Below are 20,814 nucleotides of genomic sequence, written 5' to 3'. Positions count from 1 at the left end.
TCTGGCATTTTTCTGTGGATAAAGGATAGAAAAGCGTTAGTGCCCTTTTCCAGTTCCCCCTCTCTTGTTCTTTTTTATACATTATAAATAAATATAATTGTATATATTGTCACACATGTGCGCATGGGAGGCACCTAGAAGGACCAAAAGAAGGTAATTCCACGCTAGGAGTGAGTGAAGCAGGGTGCAATAAACCTTTCCCTTTTATCCCTGAAGACCAAACACAGGAAATTCTGACTGGGCCCTTTTTACTGTGTCAAGGCGTTTCATTTCACTATATATACATATACATATATATATATATATATATATATATATATATATATATATATATATATATATATATATATATATATATATATATATATATTGTAATAAATAAAGAGTCTTTCAAAAATAGAAAAGATTTGGGGATCGTCCCCATATATTGTCGTCCAGACAAAGTGAAAATAAGGTTGATTCAGAATGACTTTTCAGTACAGAATGAATGAAAAACAGTAACAAAATGGCGTTTAAATAACAGATGGGATGATGGGAGAGGAAATGGTTGGCAGGAAGTGATGATTGGAGGCGGGACCACGGAACCAATGTCATTGTGAGTAGACAGGAGTAGTTGAGTGTGGAACCGGCAAGTGACGTCATTGGATGGGAACCGGAAGTGACGTCATCGCGGCCATTTTGGAACTGAAAATGGATGGGTTTATTTTTCTTCCAGTTTTCTGTAGTTAGAAAGAGATTCAGGTAAGTACCACGTGATAAACCCTTGTCTCGCGAGATTTCACTCACCTTTGGGCTCTTTGCCTCCAACTCGCACGTGTGTGACAATATATATACAGTATATATATATATATATATATATATATATATATATATATATAATATAATATATACCAGGGCTGTGGAGTTGGTAAGTAAATCCTTTGACTCCAACTCTGACTCCAACTCCTTAGTTTCTGGTACTTCCGACTCTGACTCCCTGACTCCGACTCGTCTGCATTTAATATGCTAATGTATTTTCCATGTTGATTGAAGGAATGCAACATACACATCATTTAAGAACATTTAAGAATGTAAGAACTACTGGCTAGGAAGCTGACTACTGTATTGGCCAGTTAATCAAAAGACAAGAACCCCTGAACACACATCAGGCCATATCACACACCCCCACCTACATCATTACACTTGTTTACACTCAAATTAACTTATTAAACAAATTCTATTTGAAATAAAATTAAAACACTTTTTGTAATGTATCATAACCCAGATTACAATATGTGAATGTCAGATTGTATAATAGCTCAGCTGAACTTCACACTAGTAGTAACATAACTGCACTGGGGTTTATTCTTACATCAGAGAAGTACTTAATTATGACTATTGTTTGTGAAATGGGACATTTGAACTTGCTGTATTTTTTTTCATTACAATTTAAATTTATTAGGAGTCAGAGTCGGAGTTGGTACATTTTTGCCAACTCCTACCCTGACTCTAGGTACCCAAAATTGTCTCTGACTTCAACTCCTCGACTCCAATTCTGACTCCACAGCCCTGGTATATACAGGGCGCACACACACCCACACACCAAGCACACACTAGGGACAATTTAGAATCGTCAATGCACCTAACCTGCATGTCTTTGGATAGTGGGCGGAAACTGGAGTACCCGGAGGAAACCCACACAGACACGGGGAGAACATGCAAACTCCACGCAGGGAGGACCCGGGAAGCGAGACCGGGGCTCTTAACTGTGAGGCAGTAGCACTACTCACTGCGACACCGTGCCGCCCATATATATATATATATATATATATATATATATATATATATATATACATACAGTATGTATAATTTTTTTTTCAACACAAGTGACTGAATAATTCTGTAAATGTAGCAAAATTAAAATTTACCAAATGTAACTCTTGCAATAGACTACACTAAACACTTCTTAAATTGTTTCTGCCAATTCAGTATTTCAAAATGAATTAACTCAGAACACATTACCTCAGCAGAATCTGGATTCAGGAACTGTGAGAAGGTCATAAGTTATAATTGTTTTACACAATTTGTTAAGAAAGACTTCAAACAGGAATTATTCTTTAAAGCAACATAAGACTTCTGTTATGACTTAAACAACTAATACTGATGTGATCTGTTTTTCCTGATTTTGAAATGATGTTCCTCCTTAAAAGATCTGACAAATTTTACTTCAGTGGGGGAAAACATAACAGCTGTGTATTGAATAAAGAAAATAATTTACTGCATATCCAATAGCATAGCAATTTTTTTATATACTATTTAGTATTAATCACCTATTACTGAAGAGTGGATTAAAACTACAGTATGATGGGGGAATTTCTCCTGAAACACATCTTATCTGGCAATGTACTATCAGAATGTCAGTCAACGACTCCTCCTTCCCCCACCTTGAAATATGAGCAAAATTGGTTACACATGATGCGACATGATGTGTCACTAAAGGCCACGTTAGCACTCAAGCCGTTCAGAACATTTAACCATTTTTAGACAAAGCTCAATAGTGAGAGGGGCTTAAATAAATAATAATGGGAATGCCAACTGCCCAGAGACAACGATGATTCAATCTGACAAGTAAAAACAGTTTTGAACAGATCGACAGCTTTGTGCACTTAAGCCATCTATGAAGGCAACATTTTTCAGAAATTGATCTCGCCATTAGAAAGGCAGCCAAAATAAACACAATTTAAGCAAAGCATAAAAGCAGCTGTCAGCATTTTGAGAATAAGCGAAAATGGTATGTGTTTGTAACATGAGCAGTATTTTGTATTTTTTAACTGGGAAGGCAAAAGGAATGTCTTGCTGACATTCTGATAAGATGAATGCTTCCTTAACATGACAGAAGAAAAAGGATGGCTCAGGAAAATCACATTCAATCATTTTTAACCACTCACCTTAGGACTGAACTGTACATTCTGAAGCTGCCCTGACCAGACAAGTACTACACAAAGCCTATAAATAAGCCTCAAAATAATCCTAATCTCCTGTCAAGGTAAATATTTTAAATCTCATAAACATCCAGCATTTCATGCTCTGCAAAGAAATGCCTTGTAAATAGCTGTTTGATGATACTAGATTTACTTTGACAACAGTATGCTAAATAAGATTGTGAGCAAATGTGAGTAATTCACTTATAAAGTGGTAGATCACTTCACACTTTAAGGTTCTAAATGCTGAAGGCACAGTAAACATTGATCAACAAGGTTTATCATAAGGTGATCTATAAGGCTTATCATAAGTTCCAGAATTTTTATTTTGTTATACTCTTGTCACAAATATTTTTTAAAAAAAAAGCCAAGAAATTGTTTGCTATTCTGCTTTTAAGTGAAACAAATAACAAAAGTGACTCACCTCACTGAAGATCTATTAAAATCTCATTTACTTTTCTATCCATTCATCCATTTTCAAACTTACTTAATGCAATTGATAGCCCTATGGGGTGCTCAGGGTAATTTTGGGCAGTGCCAAGAGCAGGGAACCACCATCGAAAGGGTGCTAGTCCATCACAGAGCACATTCAGCATACAAGTCCACACTCACTCACATGGAGCCTGGTTTGGAAGATTGGGAGAAAATTTGAGAAGCCAAAAAGAATCATTTGACCCTAAAATAAATTACTTAATATACACAGTTTATGACATAACATGATGCTATGATAAATGGGAAGAAAGGTTCTAAAGGGAGAAAAAATTTCCCAACAACATTTTGGACTAATGCTATTAGAACGTTAGAAAAAGTGTTATGAGAAGCAGCCATTCAGCCCATCAAGCTTATCCATCCTGTTCATCTGGATTGTCCAAAATAACATGAAGTCAAGATTTGAAGGTCCCCAAAGTCCTGCTCTTCACCCTGCTACTTTACATGAAGAAATTGTTCTTCTAATCTTTTTTTTCCAGTATCCAGTATGACCTACCTTAGTTTCCTTTGTTTTACTTTTCCAGTGTTAGGATATTTGAATGTATAACTTTGTGTGAAAGGATTTGTACAGATTTGAACAGAAGTGTACACATTTATGTGTACAAAAATACACTCACCTAAAGGATTATTAGGAACACCATACTAATACGGTGTTTGACCCCCTTTCGCCTTCAGAACTGCCTTAATTCTACGTGGCATTGATTCAACAAGGTGCTGAAAGCATTCTTTAGAAATGTTGGCCCATATTGATAGGATAGCATCTTGCAGTTGGAGATTTGTGGGATGCACATCCAGGGCACGAAGCTCCCGTTCCACCACATCCCAAAGATGCTCTGTTGGGTTGAGATCTGGTGACTGTGGGGGCCATTTTAGTACAGTGAACTCATTGTCATGTTCAAGAAAGCAATTTGAAATGATTCGAGCTTTGTGACATGGTGCATTATCCTGCTAGAAGTAGCCATCAGAGGATGGGTACACGGTGGTCATGAAGGGATGGACATGGTCAGAAACAATGCTCAGGTAGCCCGTGGCATTTAAACGATGCCCAATTGGCACTAAGGGGCCTAAAGTGTGCCAAGAAAACATCCCCCACACCATTACACCACCACCGCCAGCCTGCACAGTGGTAACAAGGCATGATGGATCCATGGTCTCATTCTGTTTACGCCAAATTCTGACTCTACCATTTGAATGTCTCAACAGAAATCGAGACTCATCAGACCAGGCAACATTTTTCCAGTCTTCAACTGTCCAATTTTGGTGAGCTCGTGCAAATTGTAGCCACTTTTTCCTATTTGTAGTGGAGATGAGTGGTACCCGGTGGGGTCTTCTGCTGTTGTAGCCCATCCGCCTCAAGGTTGTGCGTGTTGTGGCTTCACAGATGCTTTGCTGCATACCTCGGTTGTAACGAGTGGTTATTTCAGTCAAAGTTGCTCTTCTGTCAGCTTGAATCAGTCGGGCCATTCTCCTCTGACCTCTAGCATCAACAAGGCATTTTCGCCCACAGGACTGCCGCATACAGGATGTTTTTCCCTTTTCACACCATTCTTTGTAAACCCTAGAAATGGTTGTGTGTGAAAATCTCAGTAACTGAGCTGATTGTGAAATACTCAGACCGGCCCGTCTGGCACCAACAACCATGCAATGCTCAAAATTGCTGAAATCACCTTTCTTTCCCATTCTGACATTCAGTTTGGAGTTCAGGAGATTGTCTTGACCAGGACCACACCCCTAAATGCATTGAAGCAACTGCCATGTGATTGGTTGATTAGATAATCGCATTAATGAGAAATTGAACAGGTGTTCCTAATAATCCTTTAGGTGAGTGTAAATGGAGTAGCCAATTTATTAGGTACACTTTAAATATAACATTCAAATGCAAACTATAATGCTATATTAGATCTTTATTGCTATGTAACAAAATAGGCACTACATGTAGCTGCTATTTTAAAGTGTTTCCAGCACATGGGCCAAATAGTGATTTCGTCTGCCCAGAAAAACACACAAATTCACCAGAGATCAGATTAAACAAATGACTTCCGCCTGCAACTATAGTGGGCATGTTCTCCATCTACAATAAGACTTTACAATCATGACCTCAAAGACTTTCTGTTGTGTTTCAACTATACACTTATTGCTAAGTATCACAGCTCAAGCAAAACCTTTGTTAAGGTCTTGATACATAGCAATAAGTGACTTCAGATAGCACGTATTCAAAATTGTTACTTAAAAGTGTGTGATTCCCCATTTGCCCTGAACACAACATAAATTCAACATAGGCTGGCTTCAGAAATCTGTCAAAGGTGAGATATACGATGTCTTCAATGATAGAAGATTTCAATTCCAAACTGTTCATTCCATGCCACATAAGTTCAAGACTAGATTGAGACTTGAGCTACTGGGCAGCACACTGCATTACACTAAATGTACTTCTGTGTGCCTGGAATCATTCTGTTTTGCAGAACTATCCAGCTGAAATAAAACATTTGCACCTCTATGGCAAACATGTTTTTATCTTCTCCGGCATTCAGATGTCATTCTCCTCTGATCTTCATACTTAATAAATACCGTTAAACCACAAACCATATCATTACAGCACTGCTACCACCTGTATACTGTCATTACCCGGCTTGTGATTTTTATTATTTTCTAACTGTTCCTTGCCCTTTACAAATTATTTATGTATGGTTGATGGTCAAGGAATCCATTGGTAATCTTACTTCTTACATTTCCTGGTTATCTAAGATTTGCATTCACAAACATGTTGCCCTCAGGACCATATTGTCAGTTTCTGAGTTACTGGTTGAACAACTTTTTATGCTCTCTAACTTTGAATTACACCTCACATGTTTTTTGACTATGCTTACACGTTGCTTTTTGCCTTATGTGTTATGTTATTTGACAGTGATTCTGGCTACACACCCTGATTTTTCTTTATTTAATATTAGTCTTCCCCAATACAACCCCTTCTTGAATTCTGATCTGCCCATTCCATGTCTCTTGATTCCATTTTCTTTCTTAAAATTACAGTGCAAGCAGTAGAATGTAAATTCTTGATCTATCCACCATGGATCCAATTTGAGTTTTCATTATATCCTAGTTCTGCTGTCAGTGTGAATCAGTTGCAATCAGGATTCATCATACCTGCCAATGTAGCGTCCTATGTTTGTGTTCGTTGACCCACTGCTGCTGCACTGTCTTGATTTTCTCTATCAGGCATCGTAATCTATACCCTGCCGTTCTTTCTGAAACTCTGTGAAGTGCCTTGATCATGGAAGAGGTGCTATATAAATAAAATGTATTATTATTATTATTATTAGCTACAGAATGATTACAATCAAGTGCCTTAAATTTGCGAAAGATATACAATTAAATTCGATGTATTTGAGGGCGACACAGTGGCGCAGTGGTAGCGCTGCTGCCTCACAGTAAGGAGACTTGGGTCTGCATGGGCTTCCTTTGGGTGCTCCAGTTTCCTCCCACAGTCCAAAGACATGCAGGTTAGGTGCATTGGTGATCCTAAATTGTCCCTAGTGTGTGCTTGGTGTGGGTGTGTGTGTGCCCAGCGATGGGCTGGCACCCTGCCTGGGATTTGTTCCTGCCTTGCGCCCTGTATTGGCTGGGATTGGCTCCAGCAGAGGCCCATGACCCCGCATTAGGATATAGCGGGTTGGATAATGGATGGATGGATGGACAATAGACTGTAGCACATCTATTTCTCAACATTTCAACTATTGCCAATGTTCTGTTTCTAAATACTGGGATTGATGTAGAAGATTTGATGTCTCCATTTACCCATGGCATTTTCACACATGAAACAGTGTTTTACATCCATCCATCCATCCAGTTTCCAACCCGCTGAATCCGAACACAGGGTCACAGGGGTCTGCTGGAGCCAATCCCAGCCAACACAGGGCACAAGGCAGGAACCAATCCCAGGCAAGGTGCCAACCCACCGAAGGACACACACAAACACACCAAGCACACACTAGGGCCAATTTAGAATCGCCAATCCACCTGACCTGCATGTCTTTGGACTGTGGGAGGAAACCGGAGCACCCGGAGGAAACCCACGCAGACACGGGGAGAACATGCAAACTCCATGCAGGGAGGACTCGGGTCTCCTAACTGCGAGGCAGCAGCGCTACCACTGCGCCACCCAGTGTTTTACATTTCAGTTCAATTCAATTCCCACTTACTTACTGACTGAAAGTATTGTATATGCTGTAACGGTGCATGGTGCTTACAATCATTGGCCCAATAAATTCTTGCTCTTTTTGTCTCTCGTTTAAGGTAGCATTACAGAAAGATGGCTTGCTTAGCTGCACTAGTTGGACATTACGCAATTGCCCTTTTTATTGCACTGACGTTGCTCATCTGAATGATGGAATGCCAGCTCATACTGCTGCGGACTCATAGACAAAGTCAGCCCCAAGCTAATGAAAGGCACTGACAAATAAAGTAAATGTTAAATAAAATATACGTGCATATACATATATAAACGTAAAATATACATATTTTTTATATTTGCCTTCACATATCGATTATTTTTTCACATAAAGTATTTAAACTTTCTATTAGTGACAAAATAAGTAAATGGAGGTTTGCATTATGTATCCAGAGTTCTAGATTCAAATCCTGTTCTTGGTTATAATGTGTTTGGGATTTGCACACTTTCTTTGTTTTGTTTTTGTCAGTCCAGTTTTAGTCCTACATCCTAGAGATACACGCAATACTTTACTTGGTGATTCTAAATTGTGGTTGCTTGCTCAAGTGAGTGTCATTATAGACTGGTGTCGAGTCCAGGGATGGTTCCTGCCTTACACCCATTGCTGCTGGTACAGTATAGGCTTTGGCCTCCCGTGATTCTGAATGGGATTAAGTGGCTCACAGAATTAAGTGGATAATTTCTAAATATTTCATAGTAAATGAACTGGCAAGAAAGGAGACACAAAAACTAGAAAAATGAAGAACTTGCTTAGCTTTAAGCATAGAAAAGTTTGTTCAAGGTTGTTTGAAGTCTATCCATTTAAGCATTAATCCATTAATTTATCCATCAAGTTTTCTGAATTCACTAGGTAACCAGCTCTTAACAATGGTGACATAGCAACAGCAATCCCTGGATGAGAGGATAGTCCAATGCAGGGAATACTTGTTCACTTTATCCAATTAGTTACAGGCCTTGGAGGAAACCAAAGCCCAGGAAAAAAATAAAAAAATACAGATTATGCAAAGTCCATCTAGAAAGCACATCATTGACTGCAAATGAGAGCAGGACTCCCACAGATGCTTACTTAACCTGGTCCATTCAAAAGTGAGTTGCAAAAGAACAAAATAAATGAATAATGAAGGGCTGGTTGCACAATGTAAACTTCACAATACAATCAGTTTGCTCACTACAATTGAGTTTACTCACATTTGTACGATTTTTCTGTTTTTAAACGGCCTTTTCCTTTACATGTTAGGTGACAAACATGATGCTATAAAACTCTGACAGTCAGTTTAATTTTCCTTTCTGTTGTCATACTTCTTTTGGTTGAACTCCTGTTGTCAAAATTGTCCTCATTTCACAAACCTTGAATGTTATTACCTGCTCTCTTTATATTTTATCATGCTTGCTCTACTGAATTTATCTGATAATATGATTTATGAATGCATAGTTTTTGATTTACAGTATGTACTAAATTTGTTTATTTCTTTATACAGAAATGTATAATGTTGATTGGTTTCATGGGTACTCTATGTCTGACTCAATGGATGAAAGCATTTACTGAAGGTGTGAAATGGAAATAAATAGCAGAAAATGGATGGACAATCTGTAGGGTACACATTTGTACTGTATATAGAAAGAAGGCATCTAATTCTCAGTTATAATGTCCCCGCATTACTCATTATGGCTTACATTTATAGTTTCTTTATGATGTGTTTCAAGGCTGAAAATAGGTAAAGTAATTTAAAAGTGTGTGTGCTATTAGCTCTTTTTTAAGATGCTGCATTTTAAATACACCAGATCCGTTGTGTTTTGGAATCATGAAAGCTAGTCAGGTAACATACGGTAATGCTGTTAGTGGTTGATTTTCGTCAATTTTCATCCTCTAAATCAGGAGTTCTCAAAGTCATTCCTGGGGGCCCACTGTGGCTTGAGGTTTTTGTTCAAACCAGATTCATAATCAGTGACAACAATTTATAACACTGATCTCATTTAATTATTTAAATTTAAATATCATTTTTTTCTTCTCTTATTCTACATTAAGAAAGCACCACAGCATGATTTTTACATTTATAAGACATTTAGGAATATTTCCATTTTTGCTAGAGATGTAAATGCTTAGCCTTCTTTTGTTTATTTTATTATATGTTGCCCTTTCTCTGTACATTTTGCTTCCTTCATTGTATCATAATAATGATAACCAACAGACAGCCAAGCAAACAACACTGAATAATGAAAGGCTGCAACCACTTAGCGTTAGACCCACTAATCAGTAAATAATGGATTAATTAAACAATTAGAACACCTAGAAAAGTAGAATGAAAATCAAGATGAAAATATTGTTAAAAAGGAAAAAAAATACATTATCCCCATATAACTGCTTGGTACATATATATATATATATATTGTAAAAGATGCAACAACAAGCAGCATAAAGGTTTGGGGTTTTCCGGCCCCGTATATTGCAGACAATCCACAATTAATCAAAAAAAATACTCGGTCAAAATATAAACACAACAGGTTCATATGCGCGACGCCGAAGATGGCGTCGGCGGCCATTTTATGTAGGAGGAGTCGGAAGTGGAGGAATACTGGGAAGGAACCGTGAGGGAAGATGGGATTGATGACGTCAGGAACAATGGTGGAGGAAGGGCGGAAGTAACGTGCTGAGGGCAAATGAGGCTTATGGTGGCGTCTTTTTTCCTGGAAGAAAGCAAAGGAGAAAGGTTAGTACCCCGCCACTCCCTGCCGGCGAACGTCTTCCGAAGCGTGTTAAGGTCCGTCTTCGGTCTCCTATTCGCGTGCGTGACACGAACCCCCCCCCCTCAGCCCAAGACCGTCAGGTTGGACGGACCTAACCGAGAGGTTGTGGATGCGAGAGAGGGCATCGGCATTGGCCTGAAGGTTGCCGCGACGATAAGTGACCGTGAACTTATAGGGTTTTAAGTCCAGAAACCACCTGGTGACCCGAGGATTCGACTCTTTGTGCAGGGATATCCACTGAAGCGCAGCGTGATCAGTCACTAGAGTGAATTCGCGACCCAACAGGTAGTACTGGAGATGGGTTACAGCCCACTTAGTGGCCAAGGCTTCCCTCTCCACTGCCACATACCTGGTCTCTCGGTCCAGCAGTTTCCGGCTTAAGTACATCACGGGGTGTTCGACACCATCGACGCTTTGGCTCAACACGCCCAGGCCTGTGTCCGCGTCGGTCTGGAGGATAAAAGGGAGCCCAAAATCAGGGGTCCTTAATACAGGTGCCGACGTTAGGGCCTTTTTTAGGTCACTGAAAGCGTGTTCCGCCTTGTCGTTCCATACCACGTGTAGGGGAGTGCCCTTCTTTGTTAAATTGGTCAAGGGTGCTGCCCTTTCAGAGAAGCGGGGTACGAACCGGCGGTAGTACCCGTCAACCTCAAGAAAGCCTGCTCCTGTCTCTTGGTATTCGGACGGGGCCATTCCAGGATGTCTTTGATTTTGGAACATTGGGGTCTCACCTGTCCTCGTCCCACAAGGTAGCCTAAATACTTGGCCTCCTTTAAGCCAAAAAAACACTTACGGGGGTTAATGCGGAGGCCGGCTTTAGCTAGTGTCGCGAGGACAGCAGAGACCTGCAATAGATGCTCCTCCCAGGTGCCGGAATAGATGACGACATCATCCAGGTAGGCGGCACTATAGGACTGGTGGGGCTTCAGCACTCTATCCACCAGACGTTGAAATGTCACGGGGACCCCGTGCAGCCCAAATAGGAGGACCTTGTATTGTCCACTAGGGGTGCTAAAGGCCGTTTTTTCTTTTGCAGATGCCATTAAGGGAATTTGCCAATACCCTTTCGTTATGTCAAGAGTATTCAAGTATCGAGCCGCACCCAGCCGCTCAAGTAGGTCATCAATGCGGGGCCTCGGGTAGGCGTCGAACTTGGAGACCTGATTCAGACGTCTAAAGTCATTACAGAACCTCCAGGAGCCGTCCGGCTTGGAAACGAGGACAATAGAACTGGACCAAGAACTATGGCTTTCCTCAATAATGTCCATATCCAACATCCGTTGCACCTCCAGTTCCACTTCAGCGAGTTTTGCCTCCGGGAGTCTATAGGGCCTCTCCCGGACGATTACCCCGGGGTCCATGACTATATTGTGCGCAATCAGAGAGGTCCGGCCCGGTGACTCGCTCACTACTTCGGGGACGGCCCGGATTGCCTGGGTTATCTCCTGCCGCTGTATGGGGTGTCAGCTCGTCACCGAGGTTAAGGGCAGACGTGCTAGCGAATAGGGAGAGGGATCTACGAGTGTCGGGAGACTCCTCCCTGTCCTTCCAAGGTTTTACCAAATTGACGTGGTAGATCCTCTCACTCGGCCGACGATTAGGTTGTTTAACTAAATAGTCGACGAGCCCCTTTCTTTCCTTAACCTCGTATGGCCCCTGCCAGTGAGCTAGCAACTTGGAATGGGAGGTAGGAATGAGCATCATCACTCGGTCCCCCAGGCGGAACTCCCGGAGGATGGAGTTGCGGTTGTAACACCAGGCCTGCGCTGCCTGCGCACGAGTCATGTGGTCCTTTAGGAGTGGCCTGATTTTAGCAAGTCTGTCGCGCAGTTGCGCAGTATATATATGGGGTTGTCGCCCGTACAACAACTCAAAAGGGGAGAAGCCCGTAGAGGCCTGGGGCACTTCCCAGTAAGCAAAAAGCACGAGTGGTAGGAGCTGGCCCCAGTTCCTGCCATCGGCATTGACTACCTTGTCGAGCATCTGTTTAAGCGTCTGATTAAAATGCTCTACCAGCCCGTCTGTTTGAGGGTGATAGACAGACGTCTTCAGGTGCTTTATTCGTAGTAATCTGGCAACCTCCCTGAACGTATCTGAGGTGAAGGGTGTACCCTGGTCCATGAGGACTTCTTTGGGGATACCCTCTCTAGAAAATAGGTTGACTAATTCCTGTGCGATATTTTTTGTGTTAGCAGAGCGCAGGGGAACCACCTCTGGGTATCGGGTAGCGTAATCCACCATGACCATTATATATTTATGGCCACGGTTTGAGGGTTCCAGGGGTCCTACTAAGTCCATCCCTATTCTGTCAAAGGGAATATCTATCAGGGGTATTGGGACGAGAGGAGCACGGTCCCTCCTAGGAATCTGGCGAATCTGACATTCCGGACAGGATTGGCAGAAGCGCCGGACCTCCTCGTTGATCCCGGGCCAGTAAAAACGGAGTTTTATCCTTTTTAGTGTTTTTTCAGCCCCGAGGTGGGCGCCTTGGAGGTGAGCGTGAGCTAGTTTACATACCTCCCGCCGGAAGGTACGCGGGACTAGCAACAACTTCCGCACCTCACCCTAGTGGGTCGCCACCCGATACAACAGATAATTCTCCATAACAAAAAAGGGCTCACGTGGCATGGATCCGTCAGCTTGTGAGCTGCCTGGAAGAACAATCGCATTACGGGCAAACTGCAGGGAATCGTCATTCCATTGCTCCCTTTTAAATGAGGCAGGCGTGGAGCGAAACTGATGGTTCAAACTGCTCAGGGGGTCTTGTGAGCTGGTCAGTGGAAGCGTTCCCTGGCTCGTCCCTTCTCCGGCAGATACTTCCGGGTCAGGGTCCGTCGCCAAGGAAGCGTCCCCCGATGTGCCTGCGCCATTAGGGCCTGCCCCAGAGCACGGCGTGGAGACCGCGGGAAGGGCGCCTCGTCCCCTCATAGCCAGACCCAATGAGGCCCCGGGAGCGGTGTGTGTCTTACCGCACTTTCTGTGTGACCAGTCTTGTTCCAAAATCACTGGATAGGGGGGTTCGGGCAACACCGCAACCACCAGATTAGACAACTGCCCCTTCCAGGTGATATAACAGTGAGCGGAACGATACGACTTGGTCTCCCCATGTACACACATGACTTGCAAAATGTTGCTTAAGCCACTATCGCAGTAATACATAACAGCGAGCGACAATGTTTATGTTGCTGCCGGAGTCAAATAGAGCCACCACCGAATGCCCATTCAATAACACCACTCCTGTGTTCGGATTCGCCGGGGGTGCGACAGAGTACAGTACCTTTCTGCGGTGGCCCAGGTGCAGTCCATCGGCTCAGTGGTGTTCAGAGGACAGGTCGGCAGTAGGTGGCTGGTCTCACCGCACTTGTAACAGCGCGGGGAGGCCGGCTTTTCTTTTGGTTTCTGCGGCGCTTCCGCAGCGCGTCAAGAGGGCTTGGGAGTGACCGCCTGTCCCTGTCGGTTCCCACGAGCTTGCCTTTCCGATCCCCCGGCTCAGTAGACTGCGAGCTGACGTTCCAAGACCCAGGAGTCCTGGCATGTCCTTGTAAGGGTGGCGCCGGACCTGCTGGGCAAGGGAGCTAGGCATGGCGTTTACGAGGCTCTCACAGGCCACCTGCTCTACTACCTTCCGAGCTTGGGGACCCTCGGGCCGTAGCCAGCGCCCCATTTTACCCCAGAAGTCGAAGGCCTGGGCTCGGGCCGGCTTTTCTGGGTCAAATTGCCAGCTCCGCCATTCACTCGCCTGCTGGCCCAGCGTAATGCCGTAGCGTGCCAGGATCTCCTGTTTTAGGAGGTCATAACTCACGGCCTCCTCCTCGGGGAGATCGTAGTATGCCCGCTGCACGGGTCCCTTCAGGTAGGGCGCCAGGATGGACGCCCACTCGGACTGCTGCCACTCGTTCCGGGTGGCCGTCCTTTCAAATATCCTCAGGTATGACTCTATGTCGTCAGCCTTTGTCATTGGCACTAGAGGCAGAGGCGTTGGCCGAGGTGGATCGGGTCTTGCCCTCTGGGCTTCAGCCAGCCTGGCCTTCGTTGCCTCCAACTCCCGGGTGGTAGTGGCTTGCGCTTGCTGCAGGGACAAGATCTGGGCATTCATCCCCTGCAGCACTGCGTTGAGGTCCTGTCCTTCTTTCATTTCTATCGGAGCAGTATCCTGTTGGCTACGCCACTGTAAAAGATGCAACAACAAGCAGCATAAAGGTTTGGGGTTTTCCGGCCCCGTATATTGCAGACAATCCACAATTAATAAAAAAACATACTTTTATGTAGGAGGAGCCAGAAGTGGAGGAATACTGGGAAGGAACCATGAGGGAAGATGGGATTGATGATGTCAGGAACAATGGTGGAGGAAGGGTGGAAGTAACGTGCTGAGGGGAAATTAGGCTTATGGTGGCGGAGCGTCTTTTTTCCTGGAAGAAAGCAGAGGAGAAAAGTTAGTACCCGCCACTCCCTGCCAGCGAACGTCTTCCGAAGTGTGTTAAGGTCCGTCTGCAGTCTCCTATTCGCGCATGCATGACATATATATATATATATATATATATATATATATATATATATATATATATATATATATAACTGTGTATGTATATATATATATATATATATTGTCAGGGATGCCAGGGGCAATGACCCGGCCGGGACGCCGTGAGGGACCAGAAGAGGGTCAAAGCCCACCCTGGATCACGTGGGGGCCATCTTCCTGGTTGCTCTGGGGGCCACAGGTTGAGAGCATGAAAGCCCTACCCTGTAGGGGCCTGTGGTCACCGCCAGGAGGCGCCCCAATGCCTTGGGGACCTGTTGCCCCAGCACTTCTGCCACACCAGGAAGTGCTGGGGGGAAGACTTTGGGAGACACCCGGGGCGTGGCCAAGGAAGGAATGCCGGGAACACCTGGTGCTCATCCGGGAACTATATAAAAGGGGCTGTCTCCATTCATTCAGCGCTGGAGTCGGGAGGAGGCAGGACAAAGCACAGAGGAGGTGTGGAGGCAGCCCGAAGAGAGGAATTTGTGGCCAGGACTGAGTAATTGTTGGGGTTTGTGCACGGGACTGGGTCTGAGTGACCAAATTAATTGTAAATAGTGTATATAATAAACGTGTGGTGGTGAAAAACAACATGTCCGCCTGTCTGTGTCCGGGGGAAAGACTTAGAAAGTTACCCGGAGAGCTGCCGGGAGGACAGCCAGCACTTCCGCCACGCTGAGGTAGCGTAACCTGGAGCTCATCCGGGAGAGTATAAAAGGGACCGTCTCCCTTCATTCAAGGCTAGAGTCGGGTGGAAGAAGGACGAGGCAAGAGAGGAGAGTGGAGGCGGCCCAAGAAGAAGGCATTTGTGGCCAGGACTGTATATTGGGGTTTGTGAGTGTGCACTGGACTGGGTCTGAGTGACCATTATTGTAAATATTGTATATATAATAAACGTGTGGTGGTGATTAAAAGCATGTCCGCCTGTCTGTGTCCGGGTCGGCTCCACAATATATATATATATATATATATATATATATATATATATATATATATATATATATATATATATATATATTTTTTTTTTTTTTTACCAAACTTTTTCTAATTTCTACATTTTTCCAAAAACACAGAATCAGGCAAATAACAGTTCACTTAATTAGCCAAGGAGTCCAATTAAAAATAGAAGCTGGAAACAGGAAAAAAGACCTGCAGCAACAGTGGGCCCCCAGGACTGACATTGAGAACCCCTGATATAAATGATGATATTGTTTCAGAAAATATTGTGAATGGTAAGTTTGCTCACAGATTTAAGCTTAATGTAGATTTTTTACACTTATACTTTATCTACCCATTAATGACTATATAACCTTCATGCATTTGTATGTGTCTAGTTGCCTATCGTTTCATAGTCTTGCAATGTCAGGTGTATAAATTGTATATATAGAGGAAACCACAAGCAAATTTGGTTTAAAAGTGGATGGGAACAATTAGACAGTTCACATACCCTGAAATTTCTAAACCAATCCAATGCCTCATGAGGCGGAGTCAGAATAGGGGCAGTGAATAAAACAGCAAAGACCAATTTTACTTATGTTAACCTGGTCTGACAGACAGTAAGCTTGTAGTCATGATGGATAAAGTTTTTCTGGCTGAAAGGTGTCCTAAAAAAAACCATAAAATAAATATATGTCACGTGTTCAAGGTTCATATTAAACCTGTTAAAAATAAACTCGAAGCAAGAGAAAACAAACTTTCTGTAAAACACGATTTTGATTTGACATTCAAAGACATCACTGAATGAATGAAGCACTACCATTGGCTATATATGTTTTCTGTAGCTCTCAGTTTACGAGAGCTATTTTCAGTCTTTAGTACATCTGAAACAGTAAATGTGTCCAATGACCCTGACATGACTCAAGCAGAACCACCGATGAGGCTGCACTCAACATCTCACTGCACATCTAAAAAATAGCTAAAGTATGTTAAAATTACTGTCTAATTGGAAATGCCAAACATGTCATACCTGAATAAAGTTGCAGCTTTTAAATACAGGGTACATACTATATTATGACATGTGAGTCGGTGTCTTGCACCCCAAAGACGAGGCTGAATTCTCAGTACTTTAGCAAAACATGCTTTATTCAACTCAAAACAAGAACAGCAAGGTTATTTATTGTAGCGGGATCTACCATCCTACTATATACAGACATAGTAAACAAGCATAATGTTCACTGAATAACCCATCAGGCGACCGTTGCTTTGAGCATGGCAGCGGTCAGCTTGTAGTTGTTTCTGTGGTTCTGCGAATCGATGGTTTTCTCAGCGATGGACAAGCAACCCTCAACAGAGGTGGCAGTCGCGCCTCTGTGTGTCGTCCCGTTGAGGAGAGTTTCAAAAAGTTCAGAACTGTATGTCTCACAATACATACAGACCAAAATGCTTCTGTATACAGTATTTGCTGCTTTTATGCCATGTAGTGCTATAGTAAGAATGACAGCAAGATACAGACTCACCGGCCATTTTATTAGGTACTACCCAAAAAAGATATAAATCGTTTGCAACTAGTGCAGAATGCAGCTGCTAGAATCCTAACTAGGAAAAGAAAATCCGAACACATTTCTCCAGTTTTAATGTCACTACACTGGTTACCTGTGTCATTCAGGATTGACTTTAAAATTCTGCTTATGGTTTATAAAGCCTTAAATAATCTCGCCCCATCTTATATATCGGAATGTCTGACACCTTATATTCCAAATCGTAACCTCAGATCCTCAAATGAGTGTCTCCTTAGAATTCCAAGAACAAAGCTTAAAAGAAGTGGTGAGGCGGCCTTCTGCTGCTATGCACCTAAAATCTGGAATAGCCTGCCAATAGGAATTCGCCAGGCTGATACAGTAGAGCACTTTAAAACACTGCTGAAAACACATTACTTTAACATGGCCTTTTAATAACTTCATTTTAATCGTAATTTAACTTAATCCTGATACTCTGTATGTTCAATTCATCATAACAACTATTCATGGTGGCTCTAAAATCAGTACTGACCCCTACTCTCTTTTCTGTTTCTTTTTCCGGTTTCTTTGTGGTGGTGGCCTGCGCCACCTCCACCTACTCAAAGCTTCATGATGCTCCAACAATGATGGACGGATTAAAAGGCAGAAGTCTACGTGACCATCATCATCATCAAGCCCTTCTGTGAGAATCCTAAATCCAAAGAGGACTGTTTCATTTATGTTAGGTAGAATGCCCAGAGGGGACTGGGTGGTCTCATGGTCTGGAATCCCTACAGATTTTATTTTTTCTCCAGCCGTCTGGAGTTTTTTTGTTTTTTCTGTCCCAACTGGCCATTGAACCTTACTCTTATTTGATGTTAATGTTGATTTATTTTGTTTTATAATTGTGTCTTTCATTTTTCTATTCTTTAATATGTAAAGCACTTTGAGCTACTGTTTGTATGGAAATGTGCTATATAAATAAATGTTGTTGTTGTTGTTGTAGCTGTTCAACTGCTTGTTAACACAAATATCTATTCAATCTAATCACATGACAGCAACTCAATGCATGTAGGCATTGTCAAGGCAACCTACTGAAGTTCAAACTGAGTATCAGAATGGGGAAGAAAGGTGATTTAAGTGACTTTGAACATGGCATGGTTGTTGGTGCCAGACAGGCTGGGCTGAGTATTTTAGAAACTGGTGATCTACCTGGATTTTCACACACAACCATCTCTAGTGTTTACACAGAATGGTCCAAAAAAGGGAAAATATCCAGTAAGTGGCAGTTCTCTGGGCACAAATATCTTGTTGTTGATGCCAGAGGCCAGAGGTCAGAGGAGAATGGCCAGACTGGTTCGAGCTGATAGAAGGGAAACAATAACTCAAATATCTACTTGTTACAACTGAGGTATGCAGAAGGGCATCTCTAAGGGTTCGTTTATACTTCACGCTCAGAACGCATACGCACCCGCATCATGGCTACCACGCGTTCCCAGCATTCATTTCACGCGTCCTCTGAGCAGGTCCTCAGAAATTAACACAACATGTGCGCGAGTTGCAGTACCAGCAAAAAGTCGGGGGGCGCAGTGTGCTAAAAGTCAGAATGTGATGTCAATTTCTCTGTTTACTATCTACATGTGACAGAAAGCCTCTATGCAGATCCTACGGGATGAATACTTCGATGTGGTGAAGAAAAATGCTGGATACTGATGTATTTGTGGTGCTTTTATATTCAAGCGTCGCATATTCCCGATCGAAATGACACGATACATTTTAAAAGTCTCACATACCATCTTTTTTTTTTTTTTTTTTTCCCAACTTAACAGCAACATAATGTATAGTGCTGTATTTGAGCCACTGAGAAAAAAATAAAGGACACGGTGAAAACGTGTATTTTGTGATTAAAGTGGAAATTTCGGCTTTAATCTCAATGTCCACTTTAACCTCGTAGTTTACTTTATCATTAAAGCAGACCATCGTAAACGTCATCCCAGTTTTAAATTGCTACGAGCTTCTTGGACCTGACAGCAGTGGCAAGCAGCAATAGATTGCCATACAGAACACATGACATGTATGATATTCCAACTCTCTGCTCATTTAGAACCTTTATATTTGCACTTGATATCACTTTCATGATGAAATGCATTAAAGTGTGTATGTTACATTTTACATATAATTTCGTTTAAATAATGAATACTGTTAATAATTACACACATGGGGGAAATAGTTACACACATAGGGGTGTCACGGTGGTTGAGCGATAGCACTGCTGTCTCACAGGGAGTTATGTTGCTGGTATTTCCTGCTTGTATTCCACACTGTGCTCCGGTTTCCTTCCAACGATATGCAGATTTGGGGATTTGGTGCCGCTAAAATGACGCTAGTGTATGTGTGTGCTTGTATTCCCCTTGCGATCAGCTGAGGCCTCGTCCAGGGATTGTTTCTCACTCGTTGCCAATGCTTGCTGGAATGGACACATCCCTGGATTGATGGATTTAATCAATAAACATAAATTTTCAGAGATATTGCGGTAAGGTGTCATCAGAATTTAATGAGTGTTCCAGGCAATTCACAACACAGAGAAGCCGAACATGTTCTCACCGTGATAATATCTCACACTGCCACCTAGTGGATTCCTCCAGATTTACGGAAAGTACGCGCACAAGTATAAACACTACACCGCTTGCGTAGCAGGAGCGTCCGCTGCAGCATGCGTCGCGTGAAGTATAACTCCGGCCTAAATGTTCATCATGTAGAACCTTGAAGCAGACGGGCTGCAGCAGCAGGAGATGACACCACGTGCCACTCCTGTCAGCTAAGAACAGACAACTGAGGCTACAATTCTCAAAGGCTCACCAAAATTGGGCAATAAAAGAATGGAAAAAACATTGCCTGGTCTGGTGAGTCTTGATTTCTGCAGTTAGATTTAGATGGTAGGGTCAGAATTTGGTATTAACAACATGAAGTAATGGGACCATCCTGCCTTTTATTAACCGATCAGGCTGGAGGTGGTGACGTAATGGTGTGGGGGATATTTTGGCACACTTTGGGCCTCTTTGTATCAACTGAGCATTGTTTAAATGCCACAGCCTACCTGAGTATTGCTGCTGACCACGTATATCCCTTTATGGCCGCAGTGTATCAATATTCTGATGGCTACTTCCAGCGGCATAACGCTCCATGTCAAAAATCTCAAAGTGTCTCAGACTGGTTTCTTGAGCAATAAGTTCACTGTACTCAAATGACCACCACAGTCATCACATCTCAATCCAATAAAGCACCTTTGGGATGTGGTGGAATGGGAGATTTGCATCATTGATGTGCAGCCGGCAAATCTGCAGCAACTGTGTGATGCTATCATGTAAATATGGACCAGAATCCCTGAAGATATTTTTCCAAGACCTTGCTGAGTCTATGCCATGAAGAATTACA

The sequence above is a fragment of the Polypterus senegalus genome, chromosome 2 (genome assembly GCF_016835505.1).
Source record: "Polypterus senegalus isolate Bchr_013 chromosome 2, ASM1683550v1, whole genome shotgun sequence".
Lineage (NCBI taxonomy): Eukaryota > Metazoa > Chordata > Cladistia > Polypteriformes > Polypteridae > Polypterus > Polypterus senegalus.
The sequence above is the reverse complement of the archived record's forward strand: the minus strand, read 5'-3'. Positions refer to the sequence as shown.